Here is a 12,095-nt window from a genome sequence, read left to right on the forward strand (position 1 = left end):
TCATATCCAGGGAGAGTCTCCATTTGCTTGGAGTCACTCTCCTGAAAATGTTCTTGGTTTTGGTTTGATTTCTTTGGAAACTCTCGGTCCTCTTGTCATTCTTGAAGGTGTTTTAATGGATACAAACTCCACTCCATCACTGTTTTTCTCTCAACACGTTGGAAATAGACCCGGCAGGGCTCTGGCTTCCATTTTGCTCTGTAGTCAGCTGGTCTATCTGCTCTGGGTCCCTTGGTAGGTTTTGTTCATTTCTGGTTGCTTTCAAGCTCTCCTTGCTTTTCATGTTCTGCAGTTTTATTATCATTTATAACGTCAGGGATGGTAATATACCTGAACACAGACTTCTTTGTTCTCTTGTGCTTGAGGCTATTTAAGTTTCCTGCGTTTGGCTAGTAAATGCTATTTTCAAATTTTCTCAGCCATTGTGTTTTTCAAACATTGTCTCCTTTCCAGTCTCTATTACCTCTGTCTGGAGCTTTTGATTAGATGATGGCCTTTTTCTGCCATCCTCTCCGACTTGAAAGCATTTCGTAATATTCTTGTTTCATTGTCTTTCTGGGTTACACATAAGAGAATTAATTTACATCAAATATTTGTACCTTTCTCCTCAACTGAATTTAACGAGTAATTTAATTGATCAGCTGAGTTTTACACTTCAAATGCTTAACACATCAATCCTAAAACAAATTTCCCTCACGTTTCAAAGCCTCTGAAATCAAGAGGCTTTCATTGTACAGTTGGGTCACACCTTCTAATAAATGGCAGTGGCTTTGAGAGAGCATTAAAAATCATGCTGTTTCTTACGATCAGTGCTATTTTATCATCAATAAAACAGAGCATCTACATGTTCATTTGTAATTCTAGTTGATATTTCTTCAAGCTCAACTAACCAAATTCTTGGTCCTTTCCCATTCATGCCAGTCAAGTGCTCTGAGCTATATGTACCTAGGGTTTTTGTCTGTCTGTCTGTCTATCTGTCTGTCTGTTTGTTTGTTTAACAGTTGCATACGTTTATACATACCCATCTCTGTTATCACCCTCTTCTCTCTGAAACTTTTCCTCTTCCCAACAAATCTTTCAGTTGGCTGTACCATTAAAGAAAATGAAATTACCAGACAACCTTTAAATGTGTTATCCTCCTGCCGTGGCTCCCAATAAACTGTTTGCAAGGCCTTAGCCACCAGGACAGCTGTATTTTTGTTTATTTAAACTTAAATATTCCAATATTCAGAGATTCCTTGAAATTCCTTTCATGCCCCCCACCAAGCCTAATAATAGTTATGCAAAACTTAATAGCTGTATTTGTCAAAAACAAAAATTATAAGTCAAGTTAACACTGAAGGGAGAGACATTTTAGTCTATCATGTATGAGACAATAAAATGCTAGAGAGAGTCAAGTAGATCATACAGAGCACAGAACTAAGCCAAGCACATTTGGAAACTTCACCTTTTCAGACATGGCCCAACAGGTCAATGTAGAGCAGACAGACCAAACAATGAATGTGGCTGCAACTCGTATAGATCTGTATGGAGAAATGAAATGAAATCTCTACTGTACCACATACAAAAATCAATTCCAGGGAGATTAAAATTCTTAAATGTAAAGGCAAAACTATAAAGTTTCTAGGAGGCAGTATGAAGGGTATTTTTTTTATAACATTGGAGTATGAAATAATGTTTTAAAATAAACATAACAAGCAAGAGAACATAAAGGTTTGCAAAAAAGGCAAAGATGAGCAAAAATCAACTATATTAAAGTAAGGAACCTCAGGCTAGTTTGTTTGTTTGTTTGTTTGTTTGTTTGTTTTTGAGACAGGGTTTCTCTGTAGTCCTGGCTGTCCTGGAACTCACTTTGTAGACCAGGCTGGCCTCGAACTCAGGAATTCGCCTGCCTCTGCCTCCCAAGTGCTGGGATTAAAGGCATGCGCCACCACGCCCAGCCTCAGGCTAGTTTTAACTAAAGCTTCATTGACTTGGGATACTCGAGCAAGGAGATTAGTTGAAGCCAGAAAAGGTAACGTACCAAGACTCTCAAGAAAGAAAGAGCAAAAAGAAAGAAAAGATTGCCAGGCATGGTGCAGGCTCCTGGGACCCCATCACTGTTGAAGTGAAAGCAGGAGGACCCCAAGTTGGTAGACAGTCTGGCATACATAGTGATAGCTTATCTTTAAATAAAATTAAAATTTAATTTATTCTAATTTTTAAAAAGAAAACTGTCTAAATCTGTCACAGTGGTGCACATTTATAATCCTAGCTACTCAGGAGGTTGATATAGAAGGTCCACAAGTTCAAGGCTAGCCTGAGCTACATAATGTGTTGGAGGCCAGATTGGGCCACTTAACAAGGCTAGATCAGAAAGAAAGAAAGAAAGAAAGAAAGAAAGAAAGAAAGAAAGAAAGAAAGAAAGAAAGAAAGAAAGAAAGAAAGGACATCTTAAAATTTAGAATTTTAAGATTCTAAATTAAGAACTGGGAGGACATATTTGCAACATATAAAACTGATGAAGAATTAATAACCCCATATTATATAAAGAACATTTAAGAATCAATTTCTATAAATTAATGATTTTTTTAATAATAAGGTTATGTTACAGAAGAGGACTCATAAATATTCTATATGCGGACACAGTTCAATCAGATAAAAGCAAAGTTGAGAACACATCGAAAGCACTATCTCATACCACCAAATTAGCAAAAGTTAAAAAATTCAGTCAATGGGAAGAGTTAACAAAACTTGATGTGGAACATACAATCTCTCCTCTACGCCTGGTAGAATTTAAAGTGAAATACTGTCAGAAACTGGTAGAATCAGGCCAGAGAGAGAGCTCAGTAGCAGAGCACCTACCTAGTCATGTCTGAGGCTCTAGGCTGCCTCCCCAGCATATGGGAAATATCCTTGTTGGCATTACATTAGCTAGTAACAGATAATGTACTGCACAGCCTGTGCCCTTGCATCCTACCTACCTGTACCTGCCTGAAGAAAGTGGATGTGCTAAAGCCTGTGCACAGGGCTGGAGAAAGAAATGGAAACAAGGGCCAGGCTTGGTGGCAAACACCTTTAATCCATGTGCTCAGGAGGCAGAGGTAAGCAGATCTCTCTGAGTCCCAGACAGCCAGGATCACGGAGTGAGACCCTGTCTCAAAAGCAAAGACAAAGAAACAGAAACCAATCGATACTGGGAACACATAACCAAGGGGACAAACCTCAGAAATGGAAAGTGGGTGGCAAAGACAGAAAAATGTTTGTTTCCATTTACATGGGCCCGAAAAACAATAGATTGCCTAAAAATATGTACCTATGCGATAATTAAGAGAAAAATCAAAGAAATCAATAGCACAAGTTGGTGAGTTTGTCTGGGGGAAGGGAGAGCGTGCATTTGAGGGGCTGTGAAGCTCTTTGGTAACAATGTCAGTCCTTGTTCTTAGGCCAGATTGAACATGGAATATAAAACCAGCCTGTGTGTGTCTGATATATTTTTAAATGAATGGACGAGTATTTTATAGAAAACACTGCGATGTTAAATGTTATTTATAACTTTTAACGTTACACTCAGGAAAAAGGAGGAGGAGAAGGAGGAGGAAGAGGAGGAGGAGGACAAGGTAAGATAAGAAGGAGTTAAGTAGCCAAGGCCAAGGTAGGAAGGCACGGAGAAACCTGATGCTAGCTAGCCCTGAATCCCTATCATTAAAGGTATTAATTCCCACTTCTGTCAGAGACCACCCTGAGGGTCTCCAAGATCCATAAGGTGCCTCAGTGCTCACAAATAAAACTCCCAGACTAAATTATGTTTAATCTCCACAAGTCCCCTTTGGGTGTTCTACAGAAATAAATACGTCAACTATAATCTTTAAAACAACAGGAAAACGGGAGAGTGCCGTGGTTCACATCGGAATCTTGTGATTAACAAGTTAATTTTCCACAAGTCTTTAAACTAGCAGATTCCTGCCCCCACCCCCACCCCCAGACACTTAAATGTAATTGAATTAGCTGAAAAACAGGTTTATCCTACCTTCCAGAACAACTCCAAAGATGTGCTTTCAGAGGGAACTAAGTATTGGATATCCCAAGAAAATAATGAGCTACCAAAAGGGGGGCTAATATTGCTGGAGACTGGGCTCTCTTAAAAAACAAAAACAACAAAAACAACAACAACAACAAAACCTTCCTCATTTAGAATTCTGCACAGGGTTCACCCTCTAGGGAAACCACAACCTCCCTAACTACACCTCCCTAACTACACCTCCCTAACTACACCTCCCTAGCTACACCTCCCTAACTACACCTCCCTAACTACACCTCCCTAACTACACCTCCCTAACTACACCTCCCTGGCTACACCTCCCTAGCTACACCTCCCTAACTACACCTCCCTAGCTACACCTCCCTAGCTACACCTCCCTAACTACACCTCCCTAACTACACCTCTCTAGCTACACCTCCCTAACTACACCTCTCTGGTTTAGCTGCTCATGTCTTAAGCCTCCTGTTACAATCCACCACACACTTGAATTCTTTCCAGGTAGCTGACAATACTCAGGTAACCCCTCAAAGGCTGGGGCTCGCTCTGTCATCTGTTTGACTTCAGTACTCGTGTGTATAGACCAGACCACGGCCTAAGACCCGTCTGTTGTGTGTTCTGTCCTTTCATTCACTGGAATGATTTCTTCCAATCTTAGAGGGGAAAACTCCCAGTTCCTGGGCCTTTCCCAGTGCCTGCTTCCCTTTCTGCATCCATTGCCCAGATCTCTGAAACCTTTGTATGTCCTACACCTCCGCCTTTAGTTCCTGGACTCCCAGTCTCACTCCAACAGCCAAAGACCCCACCTGATGTCATCCCTAAGTGTAACTTTCCAACGTCACCACCTTGTGCTCTCCCCTTTTCACCCAGACTGCTGTCCTTGCCCCAGTAGTTGATGACAGGCCACATGGCTGCTCCCATGCAGGTACCCAGCTGTTGTCTCTCAACTGTTCTCTATCTACTGCCCTTTCAGCTGGTCCTGATACCCACCAAGAGAGTTCCGGTACTGACCCAGACCATCAATCTCTAGACTGGGGGCTGTACAGAAACATACCCTGAGTCTCTTCCACAGCTCTTGCCACCCTGTGGCTGGGAGTGGGGGAGTCTGGCTACCCAGGATCCAGCTAATGTACACTGTAGAATGTACTAACATTCTTACATGGAAGGCTGTACAACACAAGTAGAAGCAAGGTCAATTCTGCTGGCTATAAGGTGGGTGACCCTCATCCTCTTGCACTTCCGTTTGTCTTTGTGTTTTATAAAATACGAAATATGGACACGTTGATATCTGTGCAGAATTCTGAAGCTATGTAATTATACAGGTTGGGTGTGACATACTAATTTTTTAAATTATAGGAATGCAGCAAGAAGGAAAACTGAAGCGTGGTCTAATCGAGCATCAGTTAATTTTGAAAACCCTCACACTGTCAATCCTTTTGTTTCTAGAAACGTCTCTCACACAGTGCTGGGTGGCAGAATCTGATTTTTAATTACTTTTTTTGTTGTTGTTAAATAAATGTTGATAGACATCGGGGAATTTCACTCTCCTTGAAGTTGCACTATGGAGAAAAAACTGAACAGAGTCATGAACAGGGGCCTGCCTGTAGAGCTTGCCGTCTGGTTGGGATTTCCTTGGCTGTTCCTGTTGTCAGACGCATCTAACCCCAAGGCCTGCCTTTGGGATCAATAATTTTCAAAGCCCTGCTGGGGTCATGTTGGCTCCAGGCTGCGCTGGCCTAACATAAATTACACAGCAATGTTCCCTGTCTGTGCTCAAGTCAGTCTCCTGAACAAAGCCAACTTTTGTACAAGAGTGGAAAGACGGGGGGCTGGGGGGAAAAGGGGCCTGCCAGGTGGACCAAGTCGCCACCTTCCTTGTCTTCACCTACACAGCAGTGTTTCTGTGTGCCTTCTCCAAATTAGTGGAGAATGGAGAATTTATTATTAGCTAAATAGTCTTTGGTAACCTTGATGCAACCAGAATAATGATGAAAGTGACATATTGAAGGCAATATGTATATATTAGCTAATATATATTAGCCCCATTTGACTGTTATTGGATTAACCCAGATAGCTGAGGCTTAATTTGGATAGAAAAAAAAAAAAAAAGTAAAAACTGGGGAAGGTGTATTCAAGGACTGTGAAGGGTGACTGAGAAAATAATGGCTGTCAGCATTTTTATTTTATGTATTTATGTATTTATTTATTTATTTATTTGGCTTTTCAAGACAGGGTTTCACTGTGTAGCCCTGGCTGTCCTGGAACTCACTCTATAGACGAGGCTGGCCTTGAACTCAGAAATCTGCTGGCCTCAGTCGCCCAAGTGCTGAGGTTAAAGGCATGTACTACCTCCACCTGGCTGCTGTCTGTCTGTAAAATGTTTATCTTGCAAACAAGAAGGCCTGAGTTCAATCCTAGACATATTAAAAATGTCCAGGACGGTAGCGTGCCATTGCAACCCAGTGCCGGCGAGACAAGCTCGCTTGCCAGACAGCGTACTTTGCTCAACAAGGCAGTGAGAGACAGTATCCAAAAACGAGGCAGATGGTTTCTAAGGTCCTCTCTGTCTTCCACAAGCACATGCAGAAACTCACACATAGAAATAAATCAAAATAGGGGCTGAGGAAATGTGTCCGTTGATAAAATACCTGCTGTGCAAGATGAGGACTGGGTTTGGATGCCCAGCACCCACATAAACACACAAGCATGGCAGCACAAATGTAACCCCAATTCCCGGAGGACAGAGGTAGAGGGATCCCCGGAGTTAACCGGCTAGCTGGCCTGGCAGAATCCATGAGGTCTAGGTTCACAGAAAAACCCTGCTCCTGTCCCTCACACCCAAGAAGGTGGAAAGCAACTGAGAGAGAGACTCAGCATTAACCTCTGGCCTCTACACACTCACACACGCGTGTGCAACCACACACGTGGAAACACCCACACGAACACATACATATACTATAATACACAAAGTAGAGCTTAGTTTTTAAAAAATAAAAAGAACTGAAGAGTTGGGGACTTTTTTACACTTCTTATAAAATGATCAAGTTAAGTTGGCACAGTTTGACAGATGCCAACAGAAGATACAGCAACCCCGACCCAGGGATGACATCAACACTTGTACTGCCTGTCTGAGCTGGGTTTCTCACAGGCAGCATAAGAGGAGGCCAGGAACACCTGCAAAGCCAGAGGGTTGAATTCCAGAAGAGTCATGAGCCTGAAGAACCTGAAACATTTTATGATTTCCATTCTTATAAACGTTTTGAGATTTATGGCCCAGGATGTGTCTACCATAGTGTGTTTCCCACGGGGTCTTAGGAAGAATGCATACCCAGTTGCTGTCGCATGCTATCAAGCTGGTGGGTGGCACTTTGCAGGTCAACCATATTTTTACTGATTTTCTGCTTGGGTTGTCTATAAATTGCCAAAAGATGAGATTTGAAGACTTTATAAAGTCTTCAACTATCATGGTAGATTTGGGTTTTTCTTGCCAAATCTCACCTCATGTATTGTATCATCCCTTAATCTATAATTGCCTCTCATGTATAAAACTCTTTCAAATGATACTATACTACTCGGCATGTGCCTTGTAACTGGTATCTCTGGTTCCTTCCTCCTGGCCTTTATAGGATGGCTATATTCACTCATTACTCCATATGCTAAATTCACAGCACACAGATGTTTTACCAAGCAGTTATCCATTAGATACATTAAGAATGGGAAAGAGAAAATCATTAGATCTTTTCCCTTCAGCTATGCCTTTCTCCTTTCCTTTCTTCATATAGATCTGAATGTCCAACCTACATCGTTTTCTCTGCCCTGAATCACTTCTTTTAATATTAGTTGCAGAGCAAGTTTGCTGTGATGAATGCCCTCGGATTTTGCTTGTCTGAGGAGGTATTGATCCTTGGCTCTTGAAGGATGATCTCACTGGATATAGGATTCTAAAACAGTGGGCTTTTCTTTCAACACTGCAGATATTTCACTCTGCTCTTCTTGCTTGCGTAGTTTCTAACAAAACGTCTTAGTGATTCTTAGCCTTGATTCTATATAAGGTGGCATCCCCTCTTGACTTCTTTGCTTTTCTGAAGTTAGATTATGATGTGTCTAGTTTCCTGGTGTTTATGATGCTAATTTGTGAAAGTTCTCAGCCACATTAGTTCAAAGTTTTCTTCTGCTCTGTTCTTTCTGTCCCTTCTAGTGTTCTAATTACACATATATTCTACCTTTAACTTTTCCCCCACAGTTCTTAGGTATCATGTTGCTTTCTTTGGAAGGCATTTTCCCCCTCTTTTGAATACTTTTTTTCTAGAAGTTTCTATTGACAATATCGCACTGATTCTTTCTCCTCGCCATGCCAGAAGCAACCTTCAATTTTATTACAGCACTTCAAATTCCCGGAGCTTCCTTTGGGATTTGATTTTCTCTTTGCTGGAATCAAATTAAGAGTTTCCACCACTGTCTCTTGTGAGACGATGCTAGGGCCTAGCAAACACAGGAGTGGATGTTCACAGTCAGCTATTGGATGTATCACAGGGCTCCCAATGGAGAAGCTAGAGAAAGTACCCAAGGAGCTAAAGGGATCTGCAACCCTATTGTTGGAACAACATGATGTACTAACCAGAACCCCGGAGCTCTTGTCTCTAGCTGCATATGTATCGAAAGATGGCCTAGTCAGCCATCAATGGAAAGAGAGGCCCATTGGACTCGCAAACTTTATATGCCCCAATATAGGGGAATGCCAGGGCCAAAAGAATGGGAATGGGTGGGTAGGGAAGTGGGGGGCGCTATGGGGGACTTTTGGGATAGCATTGGAAACGTAATTGAGGAAAATATGTAATAAAAATATTAAATAAATAAATAAATAAATAAAAGTTTAAAAAAAAAAAAAAGAGTTTCCACCATGTTGGGCAAGTGCTGTACCATTGGGCTATATCCCTAGTGCTTTCCATTCATTACCTGAGTCCCATCTCTCTGCTGTGTATATTACCACGTGGTTTTGTATATTTACTCTTTCCATATCGGTTCACTATTGCTTTTTAAAGATGTATTTTATGTTTATCTGTATCTATGTGTGTGGGGACCCTACAAGGCCAGAAATGGATGCCTGAGGCAGAATTTATAAGCAGTTATGAGCCACCCAACGTCAATGCTGGGAACTGAACTCTGGTCCTCTGCAAGAGCAGCAAGTGCTCTTCAGCACTGATCCACCCTCCTAGTCCCAGGTCACTGTTATTCTTAGTTCTCTATGTGATGCTTCCCCAAGATGACTTTGGTCCTGATGCTTGCCTTGACTCCTCAGGGTTTTTTTTTTCCTTGCTCTTTAGTATGCCTTATAACTTCTTGTTGAAAGATGGATACAACATATTGAGTAACCAGAATTGAATTGAAGTAAATAGGCCTTTGGTGTGAGATTTCTACATTAATCTTGACAGGACCTGGACTGTGTTTCATATTGGTCAGAGGTATACAAGACTGGAGCCTTCAGATGCCTCAAGTGTCCTTGATCCATAGTGAGCCCTATTGGTGTAATAATAAGATGTGAATGAGAGCAAGACAATGCTCTATTGCGTTAGGATGAAACAGGAATCTTGATGAGTTCCTGGACTAGCTTTTCTTTTCCCCCTTCTCTCCCTTAGGTGAGAGAGGAAGACTAAAAGGCTTGATAAAGCCAGGCAAGTCTCTCTCACTCAGCACTTAGTGGTAGTCATTGCATCCCTTCATGGGGGTGGGGAGTGATATTTTGACACATGTGCTTTGATCCAATGAGAGTCACCAGCATGTCCATCACCACACCCATCACGTGTATCTAGTCTCCTTCTGGTTTTCCTTCTTTTTTTTTTTTAATGTGTATGAGCCTGCATGTACATCCATGTACTACTTGGTGCCTGTGGAGGCCAAAAGAGGCCATGGATCCCTTAGAAATGGAGTTACAGACAGTTGAGAGCCACCATGTGGGTACTGGGAATCGAATCCAGGGCCTCTGGAAGAGCAGCCAAGGCCCTTAACCACTGAGCCATCTCTCACATCAGCCTTACACATCAGTTCTGTATGTTGGAACATTCAGCATTCTCTCCTCTACAGAGTGAAGCTTGGCTGTGGAGAGCACGCTGGCCATGCTCACAACCGTTGACTTTCTCTTCCCGTCTCAGACAACAGGAAAGGTTTGTTGGTTCGTTTCCAGGAGACCCTAGTGAGTTTCTAGAGAGAAGGCCCACAAAACAAAACAAAATAAAACAAAACAAAACAAAACAAAACGCACAAGGAGGAAGATTGAGATGGCGGGTTCCTGGGGGTCTCACATACTCATGCAAGTCCACACTCAGCCTCCAGACACATCCAAGTCACTGTGGAATTCAAGTCTCCCTATCCAGCATGGCTTCTGCTCTGGGTCAGTAGATCCCATCTGTGACGCTGAAAGGACTGTCTCTCCAGATTGCAGGACATCAGTTTGCCCTCTGACCTCAATTCTCTGGGAAGTCCAAGAAGAGTCATTGCTTTTCAGTGTATTCAGCTTTCGGCTTGTTGATAAAGCAGGAGAGGCGGGTTTCGGAGCTCGTCACATGTCAGAGCTGAAGCTCAGAGACCCTGAACTTTTGTAAAGGGCAGTGAACCCAACCGTCCTTTGCTTCAGAAACAGACATTATTTTTATTATACTGGACAGTAAATAAATCTACCCTTCACTCCGGAGGGAAACATTATCTCCAGCTTCCAGTGCTGTTTATTGCTCTAACGTCCTTGAAAAGACAGTATGGATGTGTAGAGATGTAAAAGATACACAGAGGAGTGTCTCTCACCGGATTTCTAAACACTGGAGATACCACCTGGAAACTGGGTTGAAAACCACTCAACTCCACTTCAGCCATGGACTACCACCAGACGTCCATGGCGCTGGGATACAGAGGTTCTGTTTTACCAACAGGTGTAGAGCCCCAAGCAACATTTTGCTAAGGTCACCCCCATGACTCTAATATAAAGCCTGGGTAAAAATAACCTATCATACATACTGAAAGGTATAATTAGCAACATACGGGAGTGGGGTGGCAGGGGCATGATCAGTGTATCCCAAACCTTGCGACATACCTAAGTCATCTGGGAATTGATAATCCATGCAGGTCTGATTCCTTATGTGGCAGTGGAACTGGGGTTCTTTATTCCTCAGTAGCTCCGCAGCTCCTGGTGTTGCTTCTCAGTGCAACCTGTCCTTCCCTCCAGATTTGAGTTTCACGTTCTCTATAGCTATGTTCAGGAATGGGCTTGCGTGTGAAACAGGAAGACCACCTTGCTGGAAGAAGGCTCTTGTAGTTAGAGTGAGGATATCCTTCATAGACCTACAGCAATCTCGTGGGCATTGAAACCAAGAGACATTTGAAATATATATCAGGGGAGAGAGAGAGAGAGAGAGAGAGAGAGATACAAGCTGACAAGACAATTCAGCAGGGAATAGCACTTGCCACATGAGCCCACCTGGGTTCAGTGGCTACCATCCTCAGTGGAAGGTGAGACCCAACACCTGAAACATCTGTCCTTTCACACACACACACACACACACACACACACACACACAAGAGAGAGAGAGAGAGATAAAGATACTCAGACACACAGAGACACACAGAGAGACACACACAGAGAGACACACACAGAGACTCACACACACAGAGACACATCTATCCACATGTGCACACTCGAGCACATCCGTACACACAGAGTAAAATCTAAAAAGGAAAAAGGAAGTAGAATTTGGGGTATCTTAAGAAAAACACTTGACTCTGGGTCTCGGGTTGTTTAAGTGTCTAGATCCATCTGAGGAAGGATCTAGAAATTTGGATTAAAGAATTAGAAAAATTCAAAGTAACTTGCTGAAGAAAAGGCTTCATCAGACATGTCCAGGAGAAAATGTCTACCTCTGACAAGCAATCAGGTGGCTTTGTGTCCCCTCTCAGCAGTGAGGGGCTCATCTCTGTGATTTTCATCCCCGGTACCAGGCTGGCACCTGGACCTTTCTCCCACTCTGCCGCCTTTCCCAGCTCAGTGCTGCTCTTTGATTCTCTGCCAGGCCTTTCCAGCCCAGGACTCCGT

The sequence above is a fragment of the Mus caroli genome, unplaced genomic scaffold (assembly GCF_978045245.1).
Source record: "Mus caroli unplaced genomic scaffold, Mus_caroli_1 scaffold_7, whole genome shotgun sequence".
Classification (NCBI taxonomy): domain Eukaryota; kingdom Metazoa; phylum Chordata; class Mammalia; order Rodentia; family Muridae; genus Mus; species Mus caroli.